The 25,918-nt window shown below is 38.6% G+C and overlaps 1 long non-coding RNA gene across 1 annotated transcript; it reads left to right on the top strand.

Annotated features, from left to right (window-relative positions):
* The first annotated feature begins 20,884 nt into the window (after positions 1-20,884).
* Positions 20,885-25,656, top strand: LOC105471576 (uncharacterized). The gene is made up of 3 exons (XR_981225.3): positions 20,885-21,249; positions 24,388-24,555; positions 24,849-25,656. It is a non-coding gene; the product is annotated as an uncharacterized lncRNA (long non-coding RNA).
* Positions 25,657-25,918: the final 262 nt, after the last annotated feature.

Below are 25,918 nucleotides of genomic sequence, written 5' to 3'. Positions count from 1 at the left end.
TTGTGTAGATGCAGCTGGTGAATATAATTTGGTCTTGAGCTCTGACATCTCTGGTTTCCATCATTATTCTTCTCTACTCTGGACCCAGGAGGCAGCTTCTGGTTGACTAAATTCAGGCCAGAGGCAGGGACCAGGTGACATTTCCCTTTCAGGGTGGTAAAACCTTGTCTTATGTTTGACAAAGTACCTGTGTTGGTCAAAGCCTTAGACATTAAAATTAGTGCGAATTTACTCTCACAGGCCTCAAAGTGAAGGATAGCCTCTCTCATCCAAGAAGTTGCCATGATGCTGGCATTTCCACCCACATTTTTCCTTAAATACAATCATTAGTGGCATCTTATAGAATGATGATGACTACTAATGAGTCCCGTATTTATACATAATACTTTATACTTTCCAAAGCATTGTCACATATATCATCGCACTTGATTCTCAAACGTTTTTAAAAATATATAGAGTTGTTAAATATTCTATTCTCACCCCCAAAGCCAAAACACTTTCACACACATAACATATCAATGTCTCAAAATTTAAAGTTTTCATCACTTGCTTTTCGCGTTTTCCATTTTCCTCTCATCTACAATGTACTCGACCTTTTTGCTGGCTGTTTCCTTATGAATTATACATTACCTAGTACCCCAAGTGATTTAAGTATCCTAACATTTTAATGCATGTAAAACAAGGCAAAAATAAACGCCAAAAAGTCCCCTGCCTCAGCCAGCTGGAAAGAACTAGGTAGGGCTATAGTACCTTGGGTGAGTGATTGTCCCACACTCAGTAGAGAAGGAAAGGGAGCCACTTAAGAGACAAGATAAGCTGTTAAAAATGCAGCCGCATCTTCTTAAAGCAATAGGGAAATAAAAGAGGCAAGTAGAACACCAGAGGCATATCTCGTGGCTGCAAGAAAAGAAACGATGTCTGTGCTAAGGATTTGCCAGAGCTCATGCTATAGTTTGAGCAGATTAGTGAGGATGATTCAAACCCAAATCTGATAGTACCCAAGAGGATGTGGTGGATCTGAATATATGAACATATTGATGGATCTGAAAATATAGAAATATTTCTGTGGCCACTGAAAATATTTCTCTGGCCACTGAAGTGGTCATTAAGGCATTTTCATTCGGAAAATGCCAAGCAAACACAAGGAGTTTGAAAGGTGTGTTGGCAGAGATTTGGTTCTCACTGGGCTTTTAGGGGCACAGGCTTCTAGAAGTATCTATAGCAGCTTTAGTTCAGGAGTCTGTTGAATGTAATTCTCCAGCAGAAAAATAAAGCGGGTATGAGGAGGCAAGTTTCATAGATGTAAACAAATCCATAGCCTTTGTCACAGGACTAAAAACCTTTGCTCTTTAGGTCAACTCAGGTGATGGAACTCACTACTATTTCAGCACTGAGATGCCAGGAGACGGAGCTCAAATAGGACATAGAAACTGAGAGGATGTAAATCAATTGAATAGAATAGAAAAGCACCCCTAATAAAATAATCTGGTGATTGGGGCTGACATAGTTGCAAATTCTTAAACTTTTCGAGAAGACATGAACATCTCTGAAATGCTGTTTTGTGAGAACCCCATCCCTCATGTGTCACGACCATTGGATTATGATCTACATTTTATGATTAACATCTTAATGAGAAGTTTCTCACACTTAAGTGTAGGATCAAATGTAATGAAATCTAAACAGCTGGGATAGATGATCTGGCATCCTGATTAGGTTGAATCCAGGAGAATCCTTTCTGTTTTGCCTTTCTCCTTAGATTCTATTCTGGTCTTTGTCAACAGTTAATATGAGGCTAGATTTCTCCAAGTACTGGCTTTGGGAATATTATTTTGCAACTGCACAAGGAGCTGGGATTGACTTGTTTTGTATATAATGTGGGAGTGTAATTTGGATTTATGAGAATTTGAGATTGAATGAATCCAACTTCAGAACTTCTTATAGAGGTGTATATTCCAGTGGAAGATGGCTTAGGCTGCATTTGATGACGGAGTTTCAAATATATTGACATACTTCATGATGACATTAAGCAGATTACTTGGAGAGTAAGGATTTTGGACTATAAAGCATGTGGCCTTTGGAGTTGCTATGGGCTTTAATTTATAGGAAATGAAGAATTTGAGTTTTCAATTTCAATTTCTTTCTGCAGATTGAATAATGAGCAGAGGTCATATTTGACCTTGTGTGTGTTGATATTGGAGGGTCTTTATGTTGCTTTTTCATTTCTATAAGACATTTGGGGAGCAGTATTGACTAAAGTAGGTATGCATAATTTGGGATGGGAATTAGAGTCATGGTAAAATTTAGCTTAGGATACAAGGTGGCCTTCGATTTAGTTTTTAATCAGCTATTGCTGCAATAATGCTGTCTAACAGACGACTTCAAAACTTAATGAACTATGGCAGCAAGCATTTATTTTCCTCATTTATTTAGCCTGCAGGTCAGCTAGAGAATTTCCACTTCAGGCTGCTGGTTGACTAGGTGTCGCTGCAGGTTGGGTTTAAGTGTACTTCATATGTCTCTGTATTCTTCCTGAATGAAGCAGCTGCCATATTCTTTTCATGATCAACAGCAGGTGCTCAAAAGAGCAAAAACACATGACCTCTTAAGGCATTGGCTCAGAACTGGACACTGTCATTTCATTCACACTCTGTTGGCCAAACCCAACATCATTTGACCAGGAAAATACACTGTGCCCACTCTTGTGCACTACAAGATCTTACAATAGGACATGAATGATTGAAAACAATGTCTAATCAATGACAAGTAATATGCTTCTTGTCTTGTTGCATCTGTTATTTCACCTTTTATTCATTTGGAAGTGTGGTCAAACATCATCCTTTAAGTCTTCTATAGTTCCTACAGTTTAGGCTCATTGGCTGCTTTCTTTAGGGCTTACCCCAAAATTATAGAATTAGAATCTTCCTGGATGGGCTTCAGGAATTTCTATGTTTAACAATCTTGGTAGATGATTTCAGTGAACTGTTAGCTTTCAGTAGTCATCTGTTTAGCTCAGGAACGCAGCTTCTATTCAACAGGGAGTTAATTTATCACCTAGTTGTTAATTTGTTGAAAAATTGTGTGTGTGTCTGTAACTAGTTCAAGCTACATTAGACTTCTCACAATCTTTTTCACCCATCTTGCAATTTTCAGCCTTATCCATGTTACCTTTTATATCCAGAATGCCTTTGACCCATGTGTTCCTATCTAAATTCTACTCTACCCCAAATAAGCAATATTTTAAGGTCCAATTCAAGGGCTATTTTTTTAAAATTAATAATTTCAATTATTAATTCAGCTAATAATTTTTCAATTTATCTTTTCTTATTTTGTGTTTCTGTATTACTTGTCAGGTCCTGCATTTTAGTAAAACTAATTGAATATATACCTCCATCCCCCAATTAAAAGTATCTTGATGGCAACAACATGCCCAATTCGTTTTTGTGCCCTCCTCAGCTCCTTGTAACTGTACCTTTACTCATTTTCAAAACTTAACTATGGTTCTCCCTGGATACAGTTTCCACCTGTGTCTTTGTTCCAGGTCCCCATCTACCCTTTCTCCCTTCAATCTTGCAGATTTTAAGACACCATAGGCAGTGTCTTTAGGTTTTTGAGCCTTCCTTCTTCTTATATCACTGTATCTATACAAACCTCTCACTTTCTCTTTGATTTTTCCTATTCTGGCTTCAATTTTGCCATTTTTGTCTCTTCTAGTTCTTCACTTCACTACGTATATTGCAGTAGGGGATATAGATTTTTTCTTTTAAGCCTCTGGCTTTACTCTTCCCTTGAGAGCTTTCTCTATATTATTTTGAAAAATGTCCCACTGATCCCTACCCCTTGAAAGAGGAGGCGGCTTTCTTGTTCCAGTTTTGATCATAGATTTTAATCATGTTTCAGATATTTTTCCTAATCTAACTGGAGAATTTTCTCATTGTGTATATATTTATGCCAAATCCTCCAGCTCTTAAACAATTAATTCTTGCTATTTCCTTAGTGTGACTGGACAGGGGGTTCTTTTTTACTTGAAATTTTACTACTACTTTATTGTACATAAATCTTAATGATTTCTAAAGGGCCACATTCTTCTTTGGTAAGTACACTCAGGACTTTTAGGAGTGTGTCACTGACTCTATGGTGCTATCGATGCATTCCACACATTTGGCTTTCCGAGATCACTTTAGTATCCTCCTTGCCTTGTCATTTTGTGTGGTTAAAATCTCTTCCTACCACCACAGTTCTTGCTGTCAATGGGGAAAGTACTATTCCTTTTAATGTATTTCTTTTCCTTTCCCATTTTGCAGAAAAAAATTATGAAGGAGTGTATAGGCTTTCCCAGTTTTTATGTAGCTGCTGTTTTGAACAATACAAATGACAATGTAACACAATTACAATTTTATTTTTCATTTTTTTTTGGTATCCCATGGTACTTTTAAAATTCATTCAGGGCTAGGCATGGTGGCTCACACCTGTAATCCCAGCACTTTGGGAGGCTCAAGTGGGAGGATCACTTGAGGCCAGGAGTCCAAGACCAGACTGGACAACAGAGCAAGCCCCCATATCTGAAAATATGCAACAATTAACTGGGTGTGGTGATGTGTTCCTGTATTCCCAGCTATTCAGGAGGCTGAGATGGGAGGATTGCTTGAGCCCAGGAGTTTCAGGCTGCAGTGAGCTGTGATCACACCACTGTACTCCAGTCTGGGTGACAATGGGGTCCTGTCTCTTAAAAAAAATAAATAAAATTTATTCAGTGGGGGAAATCTCCTGCCCCGCCTTCCTTATGCTTATGATTTTTCTGACTCCTCTTAGGTAATATAACAGAAAGTTCTCAGATGACTTAAGTTGCAAACAAGACTTGAACACAGAAATTAGAATGTCAAGGCCAACATATTGAACGGTGAAGATTTAACATCAAATTCTCTCTTTCTTTTTTAGTTGGGGTTTGCAGCTCAAGGCTGGCAGCTGGCAGGAGGGCAGGGGTATGGTTGACTGCTTTCTGTGTTTCTATCTTCCACCTTCCTTCCCTTCCTCCCAGCTTGCTAGCTAATTGCCGACTTTTCCAAGTTCAGAGTGGTGAGACAGAAGAGGGGGAAGATGATAGGAAAAGTCTACCTTGAACTAGCACTAGATGAAACTGGTTTCTAACTCTTTGGCACAACAGCTATTTACAGGTGATTCTTTCTCTCCAGGGAAATACTGAAGTTTATTTTAGAGATTCTCATTCTGGAACCCTTGCTCCATAGTTCTTTTGAGTGAGGAAAATGCGTTTCCTACCCCCAATTGTGGGTCCTTCTACAGTCTCTAGACATCTAACATTTACTTCCAGCTTTCTTGTGGGTCTCTCTGCCCTGTTAGACAGCCCCAGGGAATGAGACCTGTGTACCCTCTGAGTTAGTGCCCTTTCATGTGTGGCCCCATCTGCTAATGTCAGCCAGTCCTGTCAGCTACCCCTATCCCTGCAGGCTGATTAGCTTTGTCAGGCCTGTCAGGAATCAATCCTCTGCTCCCAGCTACAGTGAGTACATTTCAAGCCACTAGCTTTTTATTCATTGGTCAATTTAAGTAGGTGATAAAATTGCTCTTCCCTCGAGGATTATCTTGGATAAAAGACCAATACAGGGTTCTGTTAAAAAGGAGGGAGAGGCAAACAAACAAAATCAAGGCTCAGGAAATCCAAGCTTCTATGACTCAGCTTTTGTTGTTGTTGTTGTTACTCACTGAAGGTTTTCTTGCTCTCCCAGGTTGGGGTGAGGCTTGTCACCTCCTTACCATTGGTGCAGAAGCACCTACAGCAGTATCCCCCAAAGCTTCCTGCTTCTCTTTGCCTTCTCTAGTGGCCAAGCCAGGTTAATCCCAGTAGGCGTCTCATTTCTAAGTGAGATTCATTTGATTTCCCACAACTGCCCTGTGAAATCGTAGACATGGGAAAAGTGACCCCAAAATGTTCACTGACATGTTTTCTATCTGAGAACATGTCTCACTTTCTCTTTGATTTTCCCTATTCCAAACCTTGCCACATGGTTCCAAGCTCTTTTTACCAAGCTGCCATGTGATACTGACCAGGTCCTCACAGACACTGGCCTGCATCTCTGACTCTCAGCATCTCTGTGTCTCCTGTGAACAGATTTATGGAGAACCCAGGAATTATCAAAGCCATACATACAGTATTTTCTTCCTGGCATAGGAAGGAACAGGAGACACTTGCTTTCTGGCTAGGAGATGACTTAGTTTTAAATTTCATATCTTCTATTCAAAGGACATCCTTGTTACTTCTGGCCAGTCTCCTTCCGAACCTTTAAAACCTTACCATTGTAAACCAAACTCCTCTAGCTGCATGGACTTGTTTTCTCTTTACATGAGTTATGCTGCAGATATACCCAGTGCACACCTAGAGGCAGCCTTATGCATCTTGTGTGTGTGCTTGTCTGGCTTTACTTACAACATGCATATGTAACCCTAAGTTTTCATCTTTCTGGAGCTGCCTTCTCCTGTACCATCTAAGTAAAAACACCCTCTTCCATGTGACTGCAGAAAGTCTAGGTCCTTTCACAGCTGTTTCTGAGGATACTTGGGAGGTACATACCTCTCCTTGCTATTTACAGTCTCTGTTTCTGGACCCTTTCCTTGAGCTGGTCTCTGATCACCCTGTTTATTTCCCAATACTTTGGGGTTGCTCTCTTCTTCCCAGGCTGCTGGTATGGCCATGCAGTTTGTATACTGCACAGCTCCAAGGGATGCTTATCATGCCAACACAAATGTGAAGGGCCTCCTCCAGAGCTGACAAACATGGCACACCCTCTGATCCCTGTCTTTTATCACAAGGGTAATGGATCTGTCTCTTTGGTACCCAAACAGCCCCATCACAAAGCTAGTTTGTGCAAAAACAGAACAGGAAAACTTAAAGTTAGTTGTAGGTGTCATTTCGTAGGCTGGTTCTTAGTTTCTGTCGTTTGGTGGCATGTCTCTAACCAGTCATGTTTCTCTTCAAGCCACCTGTCTACTCCTATATTGCTAAAGACAGTTTCTTTATTAGGTCAGAATCCCCTTTTCCTCCACTGTCTAGAAAAAGCAATAAATCAATTAACAATTTAATATCCTCCCAAGGATGCTAGCTATACCAAATGAAGACAGCCTGTTTCTCCCTCCCTTCCTTCCCCACTTCCTTCATTCCTCCTCCTTCGCTCCCTCCTATCTCTTTTCCTTCCCTCTCTCCCTCTCTTTCTCCCTTCCATCCTTCCTTGCTCTCTCCCTCTGTTATTTTCTCCCTCTCTTCCTCCCTTCTTTCCTCCTCTATTCCCCCATCCCTCTCCCCTCCTTCCCTGGCTTCCTTCCCCCACTTTTCTCTTACTTCTTCTCTCCCTCCTTTTCTTCTTTCTTCTCTTCTTCCCCCACCTTCCTTCCTTCCTTATCTCTTCTTTCTTCCTTCTCCCCCCTTCCTCCCTCTGTTCCTTTCTTCTTCAAATACTTATATATTTACTCCTATGTGTCAGGCGTGATTGTAGGTTCAAGGGATTCAGTGTTGAACAATCAGACAATGCCCCTGTCCCCATGCAACCTACATTCTACTAGTAAGAGAGTAATACCTAAATATATCATTTCAGAGAGTGGTGCTTATTATGAAGACCAAGCTGGGGAAGGGGATAGAACAGGGACTCTCAATCTTGGCTTCATGTTAGAATCACCTAAGGGCTTTAAACATCCCCATGTCTACTACCACCCACAGAGCTTCTGATCTGATTGCCCTAGAGTGAGGCATCGCTAGACTTTAAAGTTCCCCAGGTGATTTTAATGTGCACTGGGCCATTAGAAACCACTGGGATGAGAAGAACGGCATGTGTACCACTTTCGATAGGGTAACTAAGGAAGGTTTCCTGAGGTGACACCTAGGTAAAGCAGGGATGCGGCCAAAGGGAGATTTCTGGCATAACAAAGGTGTTTTGGCTAATGTTTGAGCACTGATTTGTAGGGGTTACAGATTTCCATGCCGTAAATAGTCTCATTACAACTGATTTCAAACCACCAGTGTGATAGCACTGAACGTGGAACTGGGAATAGATGGTAGCAGTTGGCCCCTCTGAGCCTCTATGAGCTGGCTGCGGCCTACCACTGGCTAAGTAGTCTAGGCAAAAATAACAGGCTGTGCAAAGGCCCTGCCACTTCCATTGTTTTGCAGGGCAGTTCAGCACCTACTAGGCTCAACCTTTCCCTTTGGGACCAGGCTTTGAACATTTCCTTCACATAATCAAACCATCCATGGAAATATTTCTCCTTCCCCTACTAAGCCCTGCAAACAAAGAGAATAAGCTAGTCTTTTTTGTACAAATGGTTTCTGCGTCCCCTCCAGAGTTTTGGCAATGGCTTTATATTTCAAAGTGGCACTCTTTGTTTCTCCTTTCCCTTTTTGATTCTGTCACACAGCATTCTGCATATTTTATCTTCCACTTACCTAGACCAGGCTTGCTTTTCATCTCTGCTTCTCCAGTTCCTACAAATTCTTTACACTTTGAATAATGACTTTGTGTTAGTTCTCCCTGTGTCTACTCTGTGATGGTAGTAAACAAATAAACAACAGAACAATCACAAAGTCCAAAAGGGATGAGAGACTTGAAGCCCTCCTTAAAAAATATCTTCAGGAAAGAAGTAAACAAAAACCCTTTATTTCCTGCACTAAACAAAATTTCTCTTGTTTTTGGACATCTTATTGAAATAATATTAAATCAAACAAGCAGGCTGAACAATAAATGGAGAGTCATGAACACTATAAGACCTAATCAGAAGCATAGGGAATTATAGTGAGTGGATCTTCGGTTGCATAATAACGACAATTTTTACTCTCAGGAAAGTATGCTTTTTTCCCTAAAAGCAGACAGAATGTCAAACAGAAGTTGTAATTGGATGATGTGATTTACATACAGATTAATCCATTATTAGTCTAAGTGAGAATCTTGATTCAGCAAGATACTTATCATCCAATTGCTTTGCTCACATAAATCCAAATGACTTTGTAACTTTAATTGTACTGCATGTTCCAGAAATATTGTCCATGATTACACCCTGTTTGCAATAATTAGGTGGTAATTAGCATTACAAGTGTCTTTTAAAAAATACTATCATTAGAGAGATGGCTAAATGAATTACCTGGCACGGGGCACTTGGTTTTCTTGGCATAGGTACCTTTCTCCACAGAAGGGGCAGTGGTGTTCAAAGGCATTCTCAGAGAAAGCCTGTATTAGTCTGAAATCAATGCTGTAACAAATCACCACAAACTTAGTGGCTTAAAACAACACAAATTTATTATCTTGCAGTTTCTGTAGGACAGAAGTCTGGTAGACTTTGGTCTGTTTGGACACCCAAAAGGCCAAAAGCAAAGCGTCAGCAGGCTGCATTCCTTTCTGGAGCCTCTAGGAAAGAATCTGTTTTCTTGCTCATTCGAGTTGTTGGCAGAATTCAGTTCCTTCCTACTATAGGACTGAGCTCCCTGTCTCCTTGCTGGCTGTCAGCTGAGGTTCATTCCCAGCTTTTCAAGGCTGTCTGCATGTCTTGGTTTATGGCCCCCTCCATCTCCAAAGTCAGCACTGACAGGCTGAGTCTCATGCTTTGAATTGCTCTTGCCTTTTCTTCATAGCATCTCTCTGACTTCGGCTGAGATGAGTTCTGTTTAAAGGGCTCATGTTATTATATTGGACTCTTCTGGATAATCCAGGTTACTCTCCCCATTTAAAGTTTCTTAACCATAATGACATCTTCAAAGTCCCTTTTGCCATATGAGGAGACATATGCATGGACTCCAGAGTTTAGGGCCTGGACATCTAAGGGAATGGGGAGGGGTGCATTATCAGCCTACTACAGAGCCTGAGCCACATATGTGTTTCATTAGGCATGCTGTATCTTCTTAAAAATAATAGCAGGATACTAGTTATTTCTGTCTTTCTTGGAGTATTGACTGACTCAATTCGAGAAAGACAAAAGGACAACGGAATGCTTTGATGCTTAGACTACATTGAGATGCAACAATAGGCAGAGAAAAGAGAATTTCTGTTAAGTAACTGGTTGATATTTTTGAGAGTGTCTCATAAAGAGCTACTGATTTTGAAAACATTGGCTTGTAGGATGCTAAACATTTATTTATTTATTTGAGACAGTCTTGCTCTTTTTGCCCAGGCTGGAGTGCAATGGTGTGATCTCGGCTCACTGCAACCTCCGCCTCCCAGGTTCAAGTGATTCTCCTGCCTCAGCCTCCCCAGTAGCTGGAATTACAGGTGCCTGCCACCACACCTAGCTAAATTTGGTAGTTTTGGTAGAGACGGGGTTTCACCATGTTGGCCAGGCTGATCTCGAACTCCTTACTGTAGGCGACCTGCCCACCTCAGCCTCCCAAAGTGCTGTGATTACAGGTGTGAGCCACTGCGCCCGGCCTAAACATTTATTTATTAAAGAAGGGTTTGTTTACTTGTGTTTTTTTTAAATTTTTTCCATCACATATGAGTCCATGAAGACAGAGGTAATGTCTATCTTGTTCACTACTGTGTCCATAGAGCTAGGAAGAGGACCTGGCATGGAATTGCTCAATAACTATTTTCAATAATACATATTTATTGAATGGACTATTTAGCTACAACTATGACAGCAGTTCCAGGAAATCTAGCAGTGAAAAAGGCAGACATGGTCCCTGCCCACTTGATCTTAAACAGACATTAAACACATGATGACATGACTAATTATAATGAGAATTGATATGGTTTAGATCTGGGTCCCTGCCTAAATCTCATGTCAAAGTGTAATCCCCGATACTGGAGGTGGGGCCTGGTAGGAGGTGATTGGATCATGGAGGTGGTTTCTAATGGTTTAGTACCATCTATCTAGTGCTATCTTGTTGTAGAGTTCTTAGGAAATCTGGATGTTTAAAAGAGTGTAGCACCTCCCCCACCTCTCTCTTCCTCCTTCTCTAGCCGTGTAAGATGTGCCTGCTTCCCCTTCGTCTTCTGCCATGATTAAAAGCTTCCTGAGGCCTCCCCAGAAGCTGTCATGATTCCTGTATGGCCTGCAGAACTGTGAGCCAATTAAACCTCTTTTCTTTACAAGTTACCCAGTCTCCAATATTTCTTTATAGCAGTGTGAGAACGAACTAATACAAGGATAAAACTGAAAATCTTAAAAGTGGTAGAAATGTATTTTACTATTTGAAATTAAAATGTACAATTGTCCACCAATATTTTGATGTAGCATCAAGATATTTTGTTTGAATAGGTTTTGGTTGCATGAAGTTCTATGTTTTCCTACTTACATAAATCATACCCCAAATTCATATCTATGATTGTCAGTTTCTGCTTCTCTTCAGTGGTGTGAGGACTCAAGATCAGGGTTTGGCAAACTATGGCTCCCCATCTGTTTCTGTATGACCTAGAGCTAAGAATGGGTGGTTTTACATTTTTTAAATGGTTGGAAAAAATTAAAAGAAGAATAATATTTTGTGACATGTAAAAATTATATGAAATTCAAATTTCAGTCTTTGTAAATAGACTTCTTTGGATCATAGTCATACTCAATCATTTACATATGATCTATGGCTGCTTTTATGTTACAGCAGTAGAGTTTAGTTGCCACTATACAGCCCGCAAAGACTCATTATGGCCCCGCAAAGCCTAAAATATTTACTATGTGACTCTTTAGAGAAACTGTTTGCTGACCACTGTTCGAGATGCTTGAATAGTAAATTGAGGGAATAAATCTTGTAGATTCCTACCCCAATAATTTTCTTGGTAGTATGTGTATGTTGAAAAGGGGCTTCAAGGGGAGGCCAGTAGGCTACTTTCTAAAGCATTACATCTTATATCAATAATTGTTGGTGACTCCACTCTATTCAATATTTCCAAAACAGTGAAATCTTAATCAACTAAGAAAGGAATCAGCTCTCCTTCTTAGTTGATTCACATTTTATCAATTTACACTTGCCCCAATTAAATTATACAATGATGTCAACAGGTACGTATTACCATAAATTAGTTTCCAGATGAACACAGCTGACTTCTGGTAAGCAGACATCTCCAAGAGTGAGGCAGAAGTACATACTGTTCCAGAGAGGAGCCCACTAGCTGCAGACATAGTGAGGTCATCTGTCCCTATATTGTATGGAGGAATGGAAAGGTGTGGTTAATGCTGCAAGTTGGTCAAGTGAGAGCTTCAGCAGATAAGAAAATTTAGTACAAATTAAACATAAATTTGTATAGAATAACTAGAACCATGCTTTTCTAGATGTCATTTATCCATCATGCAAGGTAACTTGCATCTAGAATTTTGAATTTTAGCATTATTAATGTGGGGAACTAGTTTATGTTACAGAACTTTAAACCTCTAATATAGGAGACTTTCTTGCCAGAGCTCTTAAAACTCTGATTTTACTTTTATAGAAACCTTATCTTCCCTTCAAATATCAAAGTGAAATCCCTTATCCCAGTCTGTTTAGAATTCAGTCAATAATTGCAGTGATTTTTTATGCTTTCCTCCAAGATAATTTTTTCCTGCAATCTCTTAATTCAGGAGAGAGTTATCCATAAAGTCTGCTTTATTTTTTTTAATGCCCAGTCATATGACTCTGTGCCTCATTAAATGAATATTCTATCTTCTGAATAGTAATTTCAATTTATTCTAATGAGGGTAATCATTGCAAAGTATAACAGATAATTAAAAAGTAACCACTTAGCCTGATGCAGGTGTTAAACATAGAGTTGATGCAGATTTGCTATCATTTTCAGTTTAGAAACTTTGTCTTTTCATATTTCAGTGGTTCCTTTAGTCCTGAAACATCACCTCCTCAATGAGCAACTGGCTTGTTTTTACGTTATAAGGACTTGGGATTACAAAGTCAAAAGGAACCTCTATGCATCTTTCCTTACTTGCCTCAGTAGATGCAATATGAAAAAAGCATAGCATTAAGGAAGAATCTTTTCTTTCTTTTTAGTTTCTCCCTCTGGAGCTGAGTTAAACTGAAGTACAGTCATTAAAAGGTTACCTAGAGTAACAAGCTCTCTGCCAAAAGCAGAGCAGAAGGCTCTATTCCTCTGTGAGTTGTTTTGTGAAGTAGCTCATGGCTGACAATCAGTGAACTAAATCCTCGGACAAGGAGAGATTTACAAGGACTTGTCTACAGAGACGAAGTGTTTCTACAGACTTGAGAAGAGCTGGGACCAGGGATTAGCAGCCTTGCACATAAATACAGCTTGTGGCTTCAGGATTCCATAGCTGGGAGCTTTCAATAGCCACTCTGTGTAAATATGCCTATGAAATTGAGTTCTAAATATCGATCGTGCTGCATACAGGATTCATATGGCTTCCAGGGTTTACAGATGGGCTAACCAGGTGTTCTCCAGACACATATCTCAACCATGGAGCTCTTTTTCCTGATTTCTTGGGAAGCTATAGTGCTTAAACTCTCTCCTCCTGCCCCGCATCCCATCACTAAAGAAAGGGCTAACCAAGTTAAGTTTTCACCCCAATCTCCTTTCTTCTGGCTCACAACTGTGTATTGTCCATTGTGACTGGTGTTTCCTGGCAAGTCTGTTAGGTATTAGGAGTGGTGAGGTTATTGCAATTTGCCCATGGACATTTAATTCATGACTTTGTTTGGATGTGACTCCTAATATTCAAGGATTAATTTTGTTAGGCCCAGATAAAAGAAGTAATAATCAGAGATAAATTGCATAGGGACTTACGTGCATAGAATAACACAGCTGGAAGAGACATTAAAGATTATCTAGGACATCTGTACTATTTTTTTAAATATGAGAAAATTAAGGCCTACAGAGGTAAGAGACTTATATATGGCCACAAAGATGGCCTAGTTCAATATGATGATTACAACCTGCGGGATTATAATAAGCCACATTGCTTGTGCACTATCAAGATATCGTCATTACAAGTATCCGCTGTGAAGCCAAATTTCCTGGGTTTGAATCCTATCTCTGTAATTCACTAACTGTACAACCATGGAAAATGTGTTTTCCTTTCTGTGTCTCAGAGTATTCATTGACAAATGGAGATAATAAACAACCCTCATAGGGTTGTTTGTTTATCAAATTAGTAAATACACATGAACCACTCAGAGTAATACGTATGAAGAGGAAATGCTCATGTTGGCACTGGTGCTATCACTACTATCCTATTACTACTACTCCCTACTACTACTACTAGTTCTTGACTGATTTCTCCCAATTCAATGTGATCTGGGAACCAATAAAAAATTAAAAAGAAGAAATATACCATGTTTTGCATTTTCATCGGAACAATACATATAAGTGTGTTTGTGTATGTATGTGTACTATGTAGGTGTTTAAATCTATTGTATGTGTGTATCCTTTGTGTAAAACTATTAAATAAGATCAGCCAATTTTCCCCTGAACTAAATAGGAACTGACTCAACATTTCATCACTCTCAAATTGCTGATTTGCAAGTATTAACACTCCATTTTGAATTTACGTGTGTCCTTGTGGGACATATATCATGATATATATTACTGGGGTGTGCCTGGGGTTGGTACTTCCTCATTTTTTTCAATAAGTTGAGTCGTAAAGCAGACTGAATTTTTATTTTGTCTTGGTGCTTGAAATGTAGCCCTTGTGTAGGAGGTAGGAAACATGAATTTCCGTGTTCTAGTTACTCTTGGAATGCTTTTTCTTGGGAGGAGTACAAAATTGGTGGAGTAAATCCTCTACCAATATAAAGAGAAGGCCTGATGGCTTATATTAGTCTCACTTTGTTCTGAAGAGCCTTCACTCATGGTCTTGCAGAAGGTACTTATTTGAAGTAGCTTATTTATAGTAGCTTATATAAACTTATTTATAGTAGCTCTGTAATTACAAAAAAGTGGAAGCAATTTAATGACCATTGAGAAGAAAATGGAAAACCAGATTGCAATTTATATAAGATATTACATAGCAGTAAAAATGAATAATCTATAGCAATATAAAATAACCTAAATGAGTGTCGATAACATAATGATGAATAAAACCACAAATTCCAGAAGACAGTCTATAATGTGGCATGATTCTTATAATGTCTTAAAACAAACTACAAAACAATATGTTATTTAAGAATACATATGTATGTGGCAAAACTCTCACATACATATGTATTTACATATTAATTTCTAAGTAATAAATAAATGAATCAATAAAAATAAAATAAAACCGTGCATTGCCCAATGACAACATTGTATTATGAATAATCCAAGTCTATGCACCTGAGGTCCATAGGAAGAAAAAATAATTTCAAAAAGAATAATCACATAAGCCATTGTTTTGCAAGAAATAAAACTTCAGCATGTAGTGCAGACAGAATAAAAACCACAAAGTGTGACTTGGGAATAAGAAACTGTTATTTAAAAGTCTTAAAATTTTTTAAAAATCTTATGTGATAACATCTGTCCTCTGTAGCTTTTTCACTCTGTGATTGCTGGCCAAGACATTGCTATTTGTATTTGAGTCCATGAGGTAAGGTTATGAGATCGCCTTCATAGGACTTTAAAAGAAATAAAATCTGGGCACATTTCCATTCCCTCTAGTCCTGCTAAAGCCCAGAGTAGAAAAAAGGCAACAGATTCCGAGGACTCATCATTCAAATACATGGAAAAAAGCCAGACGAATCCTTTTTTCTACTACTGGCTTCTCTTTCATCTCTGCTGTTTGTTTCCTTACTCTGGTGTGTAAAGAGCGGGTGAGTCCCAAAGCAAGAACAGGCCAAGAGAAGATGCATGACTCAGCTGGTGAGCCAGTGAGCCACCTGAGAGCAGCACGACATGTTTGAAACATGTGTCTGGGTTTCTCTTTTCCCTAAACGCTCGATCTTTGTTGACTTTTGAGTAGCATGGCTGCTGCTGAATAATAACAAAGAACAAACTTGCAAATCATAAAGTGCAAGGATAGGCTTACGGGAGAGGGCTGGGATTCACAGGCTGTTTTCCTGATTTTCCCTTTATCTCTTGTGATGCCAATAAAGATGTACTTGTGAGAAGAGCTTAGAGTTTTGAGCCTTTTCTGATGATACTTTGACTTGTAACTTTCCAACTTGGAAAACTTTCTTCCTCAGGTCAGATGTGGAGAAAATCGGAATAAATTTCCCCTATTTCACTGCAGTGCTGAGAGAAAACTACTACCCTCTGAAGGGCACAGAGAAAATTAAACCAGTGCAGCCCTTTAGAAGTAAACGACAGTGAACAGACCGAAGTGGCCTGCTGCTAGTCCCATAGTTTTTGGAAGCATTATGTTTTATATTAAGTAATGCAAAGTCTGCTTTCCACTTAGCAACATGCCTGAGCTTCTTTTAATAGAAAAGATCCCTATCTATCTATCTATCTATCTATCTGCTTGCCAAATTGTCTAAGGAAAACAATGTTTCTGAAATATGTTTATGCTATGACTTCTGGTATCCCTGGGGTACACCACTCTATATTGTTAGAAATATTCATACCTTAGTTAGAAAAGTACAGAGTTAGACATTATTGGAAAGTAACAGTATTGTCTTTCTTCATATGCCAGGTTGTTTCAATCACACACAAGTTAAAAATTTCAAATTAAATTGAGTCTATCAAATTGATTGTCTCAGTAATTATTTGGCTAAACTTAAGCTCAAATCACAGATGAATAACCAGTATTGAGGCTAATTATTACTTTGTCATATGGATGAGAGAGAAAACAGACTAAATGCTATTGCAATATGTAGAAAAATCTAGCATATGATATGTTATTGTCAAAGCAGCCTTAAAATTTTTTTTGAGCTAGGAGACAAATAGATAAATGAAAAAACACACAAACATTAAGTGACTGGATATTTACAAAGGCGATATGTGACTAAGATATGTTTGAATGAACTGATGATCTAAGAGTTGCACTAAAATTGAGAGTCTGCCTTTCCCTCCCACATTTCTTGTCATTTGTTCTCTTTGTCATTAAAATCACATAGGAAGGTGGTTTTACCACTTTTTAATGTGTATAGAACTCCTAAATTTGTATAATCAGTTACTACCTTTCTCCTGAGCCCCAGAATAGCATATTCCACTAAAATACCTTTAAGAAGTATCTTTAACTTAACATGACTAAAGTAGAACTCTCCTCCCCATTTCAATAAGTGGCACCACAAACTACCAGTGACCAAAACTTCAAAGAAGATATTGTTTTTGATTTTTTCCTTTTCCTCCTTATCCTACCCCATATTCAAACCATCAACAACATACTTAGCTTTTTCGATAATGCATGGAAAGACACTGTCTATGTCCCTCTATCTCACTGCTATTACTTGGGTCTAAGACACCCTTATTTCTTTCCTGAGCTTGGCTTTCACTTTTGGCTGCTCAACCCCTCCCATTCTCCCAGCAGCCAGAGTGAATTTTTGAGAGTGTACATCAAGTTGTGTTGCATGCTTGCTCAAAGCTCTCCACTGGTGTCCATTACAGTTGGGTATACTTTCCCTGTGCACAAAGCAATGGGAAATCAGTTGAAAGTCTCTCTCTCTAATCTCCCCTTCCCACCCTGTCCCCCTGTTTATTGTGCTCTGGCCCAGTAGCTTCATTTCTGTTTCTGAGAATCTGGTTTCCATTCTGGGGACTTTGCTTTTACTGCTTGCTTTGCCTAGACTGGCTACTTCTGGATCTTTCCATGGCCAACTCCCTTCCATCATTCAGGATTCAGCTCAAATGTCACTTCCTCAGTGAGTCCTTTCCTGACAAATCTATTTAAAGCCATCCCCTCCCCTTTGTCACTCTTACAGTGTTACCCAGTTTTAGTTTTATTCTCTTAGTAGTAATAAACTTCTAATATTGTTCTGTATTCATGTATTTGGAGACTACAGTTTAAGCTTTGTTGTTCATTATTGTATTAATATCTCTAGCACCTGGCTCAGTGAGTATCAAGCATTTCCGAATGACTGGACAATTTTTCCTTAACCTCATTTGAGTCTTATAACAACCTTCTGGGTGGACACTGTTATCGCCTCTTTCTAGTGGTTGGCATCTTAATTTTGGTGTTTTGGGATTTTTTTTTGGTAAGTCCATAACTCATATTTCTAGAAAGAATGCATAGTTCTCATTTCACAGGTGAAGAAATCTCAGGGTTCAGAGAAGCCAAGTTACCTTTCCCAATGTTATACATTATGTAAATGGCACAGTTGCATCTAAAATATGTGTCTTAAAAATTAATTTATTAATTAACTTTCCCCAGCTTTATTGAGGTATAACTGGCAAATATAAATTATATGTATTCAAGTTGTACAACACGATGTTGTGATGTATGTCATTGTGAAGTGATTTAGTCCTGGCTCCTAGCTATTTGCTATTTCCCTGCTAACTTGTTACTTTCCAAATGGCAATTTCCCTAGTAAGAAACTCTGGAAGAAAAATATTGAATGGTAAAGAGTACATTTAGTTAGGTGCTCAGGAATTGAATCAATTTTTTTTTTTTTTTTTTCAAACATGTAATCGGTGTATTCTTCAATGAACTTCTTTACTTTCTTGTTGTTCAGACAATTCTAGTATGGGCTCCGTTCATGTCCTAGTGGAAAATGCTGGTATAATAAGATTGGAAATGTCGTTTTGAAACACTTACTGTTGTTTTTTCCTGCTATTCTCTTCCTTGGTTTTCTCTTCCGAGCCAAATCTTGTTTATCCTGCACTCAGTAAGTAGCAAGCTTTCTGAGTGCAAGACCTTGTCTTGGAGGTGATATTGAAGAGTGTTATACAGTTAGTCTTTGACTTAATGTTCTTCAAGCTCAAATCCAGGCTGTTGCTTTCTAATTTTGTGACCCTGGAAAAGTCTGTTTTCTTATCTGCTAAAGATACATAATAATAATAATACATACTTCCTAGGATTGTTAGAAGAATTAAACAATGATAACTTGCTAATCTATTATTATACTCAGTGTTGAGTATATACTGAGTATTAAAAAATAGTTAACTATTATTATTTTCCATCTTTGTACTTCTTTTTTTTTTTTTTTTTTTTTTGAGATGGAGTCTTGCTCTGTCACCCAGGCTGGGGTGCAGTGGCCGGATCTCAGCTCACTGCAAGCTCCACCTCCCGGGTTTACGCCATTCTCCTGCCTCAGCCTCCTGAGTAGCTGGGACTACAGGCGCCCGCCACCTCGCCCGGCTAGTTTTTTGTATTTTTTAGTAGAGATGGGGTTTCACCGTGTTAACCAGGATGGTCTCGATCTCCTGACCTCGTGATCCACCCGTCTCGGCCTCCCAAAGTGCTGGGATTACAGGCTTGAGCCACCGCGCCCGGCCCATCTTTGTACTTCTAATACCTAAGCACAGAAGCTAGCATATAGCAAACATATAAAAATGTTAATTAAATGAATCCAGGGGCCATATTATCGACTGGATCTTTGACAGACTTTAGTAGGCTTATCCCTCTCATCAATTTCCTTAAAGTTAAAGAGGAATTGAGAATTGTACCTGTTGTTTCCCTCTAACATTTGTTATACCTTGCCTAACCAAACCCACTTCCTACCCTACAGTTATTTGACAGATTTTTCAAATATATAGGTTCTTTCAGCATAAATTATTGTTAATAAGAAAATGTGTTTTGTTGAGACAACCTCTGCTTTCTGCTTAGATTTTGAATTGCCAGATTCTAATTTATAGAATTTGATGACACTCCTCCTAAAAGCTGGTCTTTTCTCCTCAGGTCAAATTACCCACCATTAGTCTCTCTCCAGAGCACCTATATTTTAGTTCTGGAATGTTCTGTTATCTTGTTTCCCTTGTTGATGGAAACATATCATTTTTCAATATTGCCTTTAAATTGAGAAATTCAAAGGTACACACGGGTTTTAGGAACCAGGAGAATACGTGCCACGTGCTGCCTTCTTCTGAGTTTGTTGCTGCTGAAGGTGAAGCCCAGCATGTTTTCTTTTTGCTGATTATAAATACCCAGTCACCAAAACTTCAAACCAGATATTGTTTGGGAACAAGGGAAGTGACTGGGGAGCCTTTCACAAGTAATGAACTTACCATATCACAGACCTATGCTGTTCACCCAGATAAAGACACTGCATTTTTCAAGTTATCAGTTTTAGTATTGTGCTTGAATAAAACAGAGACATTGATATGTATCTAATCTTGTTTGGATAAAGTTTGACTTTGCTATCTAAGATGTTCATCTAAAAAATACAAAAAGAACAGGAAACTTAAATGAATCAATAGTGAATACTTTGTAATACAAATCCCATTATTTTTTAAAACCTCCTTCTGTTTATCAGTCAATGTTGGGTCAATATTATGCATAGAATTCTTTTTCTTTATATTCATAGCCCATGTGGAAAGATAGCTTCTCTTTTCAGTTGAATGATACAAGGGAGTTGCATCAAACATCAGAATAATTATATTGGAGAATCAAGTTTTTAAGATGTGAACAGTGACATCAGGTAAACAAGAAAACACTCACCCCTGATCATTCCAGAATCACAACTCAGAATATAGAACGCATCTATCAAAATAAATTCATCAGAAGCTCTCTTAACTGATCTGTGCTTATCCTACTTAGCACATCAACTCAATCCTTTCTCTCTAAAACATAGATGACCATGTGCTGCCCACTACTAGGTTCTGGGCCATTACCTGGTCTTCTCTCACACCTTTCCTCTCAGAAATTGAGTGACGTGCTTACCAAGACGCAGTTGTGCTTAGTTCCAAACCCTTCTATGTCATTGTATTCATTATACTATATTCTGTAATTTAAGATAATGATTTTTTCGGAAAGGGAATATAATTTCTTTAAAAAATAAGTTGAATGATTTAAAAATCATTGATAAAGATGATTTGATAAAAATAAAATTGCTTTTGAATTAGAGGTAAGACCACTTTAGAGGATTAGAAAAAAAAATTGGAAGGATGCTTGCTTTACTTCCTTTGCAAGTATCTTCAATCTCTTGCTTTACTTTAAGCCAAAATTGTAAATATTACATGATGTGTTATGGTTATGTTTTGTTGTAGAAAGAAGATAGAGTACTCTACCTGTGCATCTACTGTGTATCTATCTATTCAAAGGAACACCTTGAATCTGCATAGAAAGATTGGAGAGTGAAAGTACACCTATACATTTTAAGTTAAAATATCAAGGTGTATATGTGTATTTTGGAGGGTCTGCTTTATTATTTTCAAATAATTGACTGTCTGAAGGTATCAACTAAGCCAGACAAGAGGGCTTTTGCTCTGATCACAAACCTCATGAAACTGAAGGTTGAACGTGATGAAAAGAGAGGTAAGTTGTTGAGGACCAAGTGACTTCTCTTCCCAAGGTCTCGGTTTCCTTTTCTCTGAAATGAAAGGGTTGGACGTAATCAACCTGAAAGTTCTTTCTAATTCTAATATTTTGTATTTCTTGATACCAATTTGGCCAAAGTAAAGACCTTTCCTATTATGTTACCTGTTAGATGACTTTTCAGTCCGCTGTACTTCTCTCAGGTATACTTTTGTGAACATTGTATTGGCCCTGGAATATTTATTTGAGTTCATCCTGGTCTCTTGTTAATCATTCAAGAGACACTTGTCTGGAAGAGAGACCCAGGTTGAGTTGCGTTTGGTTTAGATCTATATAAGAGCATGTTACTCCCTTGCTTAAGGTCTTTCAAGAGCTCAGCCTTCGGTACAGGGCATCATGCACCTTCCTTAGTATGCATCTAAGTTTTTGCATAATCCAGCGTCTACAGAGTATTTCAGCCTGACTGTATAAACTTCTATTACAGAACTGACTTGATTATCCTTATTCCAAGGTGTTGTTTATACTTCTGAGACTTCATGCATGCTGCTTGCTCTGTCTGGAATGTTGTTCTTCATCTGTTTTTTGCTGGTTAACACACACACACACACACACACACACACACACATATATACACACACACATATATATATATGTATATATTTTTGGAGATGGAGTCTCGCTCTGTCACTCAGACTGGAGTGCAGTGATGTGATGTCAGCTCACTGCAAGCTCCACCTCCTGGGTTCATGCCATTCTCCTGCCTCAGCCTCCTGAGTAGCTGGGACTACAGGTGCCTGCCACCGTGCCTGGCTAATTTTTTCTATTTTTAGTAGAGACGGGGTTTCACTGTGTTAGCCAGGATGGTCTCGATCTTCTGACCTCGTGATCGGCTCGCCTCAGCCTCCCAAAGTGCTGGGATTACAGGCATGAGCCACCATGCCTGACCAACTTCTATATGTTTTTTAAAGAGTTAGTTTTGTTGCTCCTTTCTTTAGGGAGCTTTACCTGATTACCCCAGGCCAACCCAGTTACTTCTATGACTTTCTTAGAAATCTAAGTTTACTACCAACATTTTAATATCCCACAATATATCTCTTCCACTAACCTGTAACCTCCTAGAAGAAAAAGACTGAATCTATGTTTGTTCCAGAACCTGTACATTTTGCAGCATGGGGAAGTAGTTCAAAATGTTTGGTCAAATGCACTGTTGTAAACTTGGGGGTTTTCAACTGGACTTGAAAAACGTATCTAGACTGCCTGGCTTAAAACTTCCATTTTATACATGAAGAAACTGAGTCCCAGATGATTTTATGACTTTGCCCAGTATCTATTACTAACCCTGGAAACTATAATTCACCCCACTGTGTCTTGTCCTAAGCTTCCCTCCCTGGGATACTCAAATTCAAGAGCATCTGACTCACAAATTCATAGGAGAATATAGCTATTGAACAAGAGATAAAAATTAACATAATGAAAATGCGTACTGGAATGTTTCCACCCCAGCTCAGATTCCAAAAATGAACATAGGCTAAGGCCTAGTGAATAAGCCTTTCCCTGACTTATCAAGTAAGCATCCTTCTGTCTATACCCCACAATAGCCGTCACAGGTCTTAACTGAGGCTATGTCTTGATGTTTCTCTTTAAAGTCTCATCCAGTGCTCATCTTCTCTTGTTATGGGGGCTTGAATCCTTGTGATATGTAGCCAATTAGCACTTAAATGTTTTGATCTGGATAAAAATTCTGCTGATATTAACTACTAGGTAACCTTGAGGTTACTTCAAGTTGAAAGATTCTAACTCTGACTATCCAACTACACCCCAATCCTAAATGCAAAGTTGTAAAATGTTTTAGTAGAAGAGAATGAAAGATGTTATTGAGTACAGAATTAATCATTAAAAAGGGACTGCTCAAAAGGAAATTAAAGGGCGAAAATGATGAGTAAGGCAAGTTAAAAAAAAACCCAATCCTTAAAGGTGTATGTTGTTTAAGCTTGATATTCAGAAAAGTTAGAGATAATTTATTTTTCCAAACTGAGACATTTTTGAGAATGGAAAAGAGGACTACTAATAAAAGCACAAGCACAAACCAGGACTGCCTTTGCAAAATCAGGACATATGGTTACCCAAAAAAAGCTCACCTCTGTCCAGTGTAGTTTCGTTGCTTCAAGAATGTTCTCCTAGATAAGCCATATGCCCAACAGTTGAGCTGAGAGTGTCAGACATGCTTCTGATCTGGTTTTCTATCTCTTCCCATTCCATTCTGGTCCTGATGCTTCATTTCACCAAATTCCACTCTCACAGCTTCCCATTTGCCTAGCCTTTCCCATTGGAAAGACATATTTGACTTTCTTAAATCTCTACTTTTTGGCTGCATGTGACTTAACTCTTCCATTTGTTATATGATTTGTGACTCCAGTGATTTTCACACTATTTTTGGTGGCATTCTAGGTTTCAAAGGTTCAACAAATGTTTGATTTTCCTTTAAGTTTTTAAAGATATATTGTTTACCCATAATTATTTTGGCTGACACAGGGGATGAGAAAAACTGTGTGGGAAGATAGCTTGCTCCCATCTTCCATCAGAGCAGCTCTCCCTTCTTCCTCTGGCAGTGATTCATATCAGGCCATTGTGGGCACCCATTTCCAATGCTGCCAGCCTGTGCCCAAGCCCCTGGGTGTCAGGAGGCAAGGAACCCAGCCTTGGGCCTATGCTGCAACTGCACTGTGATGAGTGTCCATCATGCCCAGAGCCTTACTCAATGCTTTAGGGAGGATAACCCTGCTTTTACCTGTTTTAAGTATTTTGTTCGAAAAGACTTTAACCATTAAATTTGCTTAAAAACCATGACTCTAGCTTTTCCCATAGTAACTGACTTTCCTTTGTTTTAGCTCCCAGGTTACTGTGTCTATACCTGTGGTGGGCAGCTTCTGAAATAGCTTCCAATGATCCCTGCTTCTGATATTTACAATCTTGTGTATTCCCTCTTTGTGAGTGTGGGATGAACCTAGTTGTTTGATTTTAACAGATAGAATACTAGAGCAAAGGTGATAGGGTGTTACTTCCAAGATTAAGGTGCAAAAGCTTGAGTTACTTGAGTCTTGCTAGCACTCTCTTTTCTTCTCCCTTGCTCTGATGAAGCCAGTTCCTATATTGTGAGCTACCCTACAAAGGAAACCTCATGGAAAGGAAGAAAGAGAAGCCTCAGACCAACAACTCATGAGGAATTGAGACCCTCAGTCCAACAGCCCTTGAAGAACTGAATCCTGCCAACAAGCTGAGTGAGCTCAGAAGTGAACCTATCCCCAGGTAAGCCTTGAGATGACTTCAGCCTTGTAAGAAGCCCAGAACCAGAGGATCCACCTATGCTGTTCCCACAGTCTTGACCCAAAGCGACTACGAGACAGTAAATGTTTTAAGCCACTAAATTTTGGAGAAATTTGTGATACAGCAACAGATAACTGACACAGTGTCTCATTTGAAAGGTCAATTTCAACCTCAGCCTTACCCCATTTTCCTTTGGCCTCAGGGGAATGAACAAGTCACAAACATCACACAGACTTCAGAGAACTAAGACTATAACTTGTTCTTTTAAATCCTAGATCCAGGCCGGGTTATGTATCCTGTGATTTACATGCAGAACTCCAGTAGTTCCATCAAACCCTTGTTCAAGTATTCAAATGAATTCAAAACTACTGCTTGGGAAGATGACAACAACAACAACAAGAAGAACAGCAACAACACTTTCTCGTTTTGCAGTGTACCGCCTGTATACGAGTCAGACAGCAACTTACCATTTTTAATTTCCTTAGTAAAATACTAGTGATGGTGTCTTCATTTAAGAACTTAAGCATCTCCTTGCAATCAGCAGCACAGGGCACTTGCATGGAAGGACTCCAGTCTGAATTTGACTGTTATACATCGTTCATTAAAAGTCCTGCTGAGAAAATTGGTATGTCAGTATCAGAGAAGTTGAACCCTTTATTTTTATCAGATTTTTAAGGCTTTATCATGACATTGAAGCACACCATGAGCTAGCCACATACTGGAATTTATTACTCTGATTCTCTATATAAGTGCCTTGAGAAAACTGCAATTTAAATTTACTCCTTAAACTTTGAAATAAAGAATGCCCATAAAGAGAGCTATAGTGATAAGCTTTTGTAAAATCATTTTCAAAGACACCATCAGTTTGTTGTTCACTATACGTACATTATGATAAATTTTTTTTTCAGTTCAACACTATGAAATACGTGTATTTCTCTGGTAAACCGGTACATGTTCTTTTACTGAACAATAAGAATGATGTAACATACTAACTTTCTCATTTTGCTTTGGCTGCCGGGAAATATGTTTATTTTCTGAGCAGTTATAGTAGCTACTCTCAGCCTAAGTTTGTTACTATATCTCTTTTTGACTCCATATTTTAGTACTTGTTTAATTAATTTTCTTTTTATTTATTTGGCTTTTATATTGTTTTGGTGCCTTTATAGTTCAAACTATCACATTTTAGGGAGTTAGGTGGTGAAATGCTGCCCCTTTAACATTTGAAAAAAGGTCTCACTAAGTTAAACAAGAAATCTTTCTTCTTTTTTATTTTTTTACTTTAATAGTAAAACCCTTTTCACAGAGGATTGGAAACATTTCTTTTAGAATTTTATAAATTAATCGG

This window comes from Macaca nemestrina, chromosome 12 (assembly GCF_043159975.1).
Source record: "Macaca nemestrina isolate mMacNem1 chromosome 12, mMacNem.hap1, whole genome shotgun sequence".
Lineage (NCBI taxonomy): Eukaryota > Metazoa > Chordata > Mammalia > Primates > Cercopithecidae > Macaca > Macaca nemestrina.
Note: the sequence above shows the minus strand (reverse complement) of the source record. Positions and strands in the feature narration are given on the sequence as shown.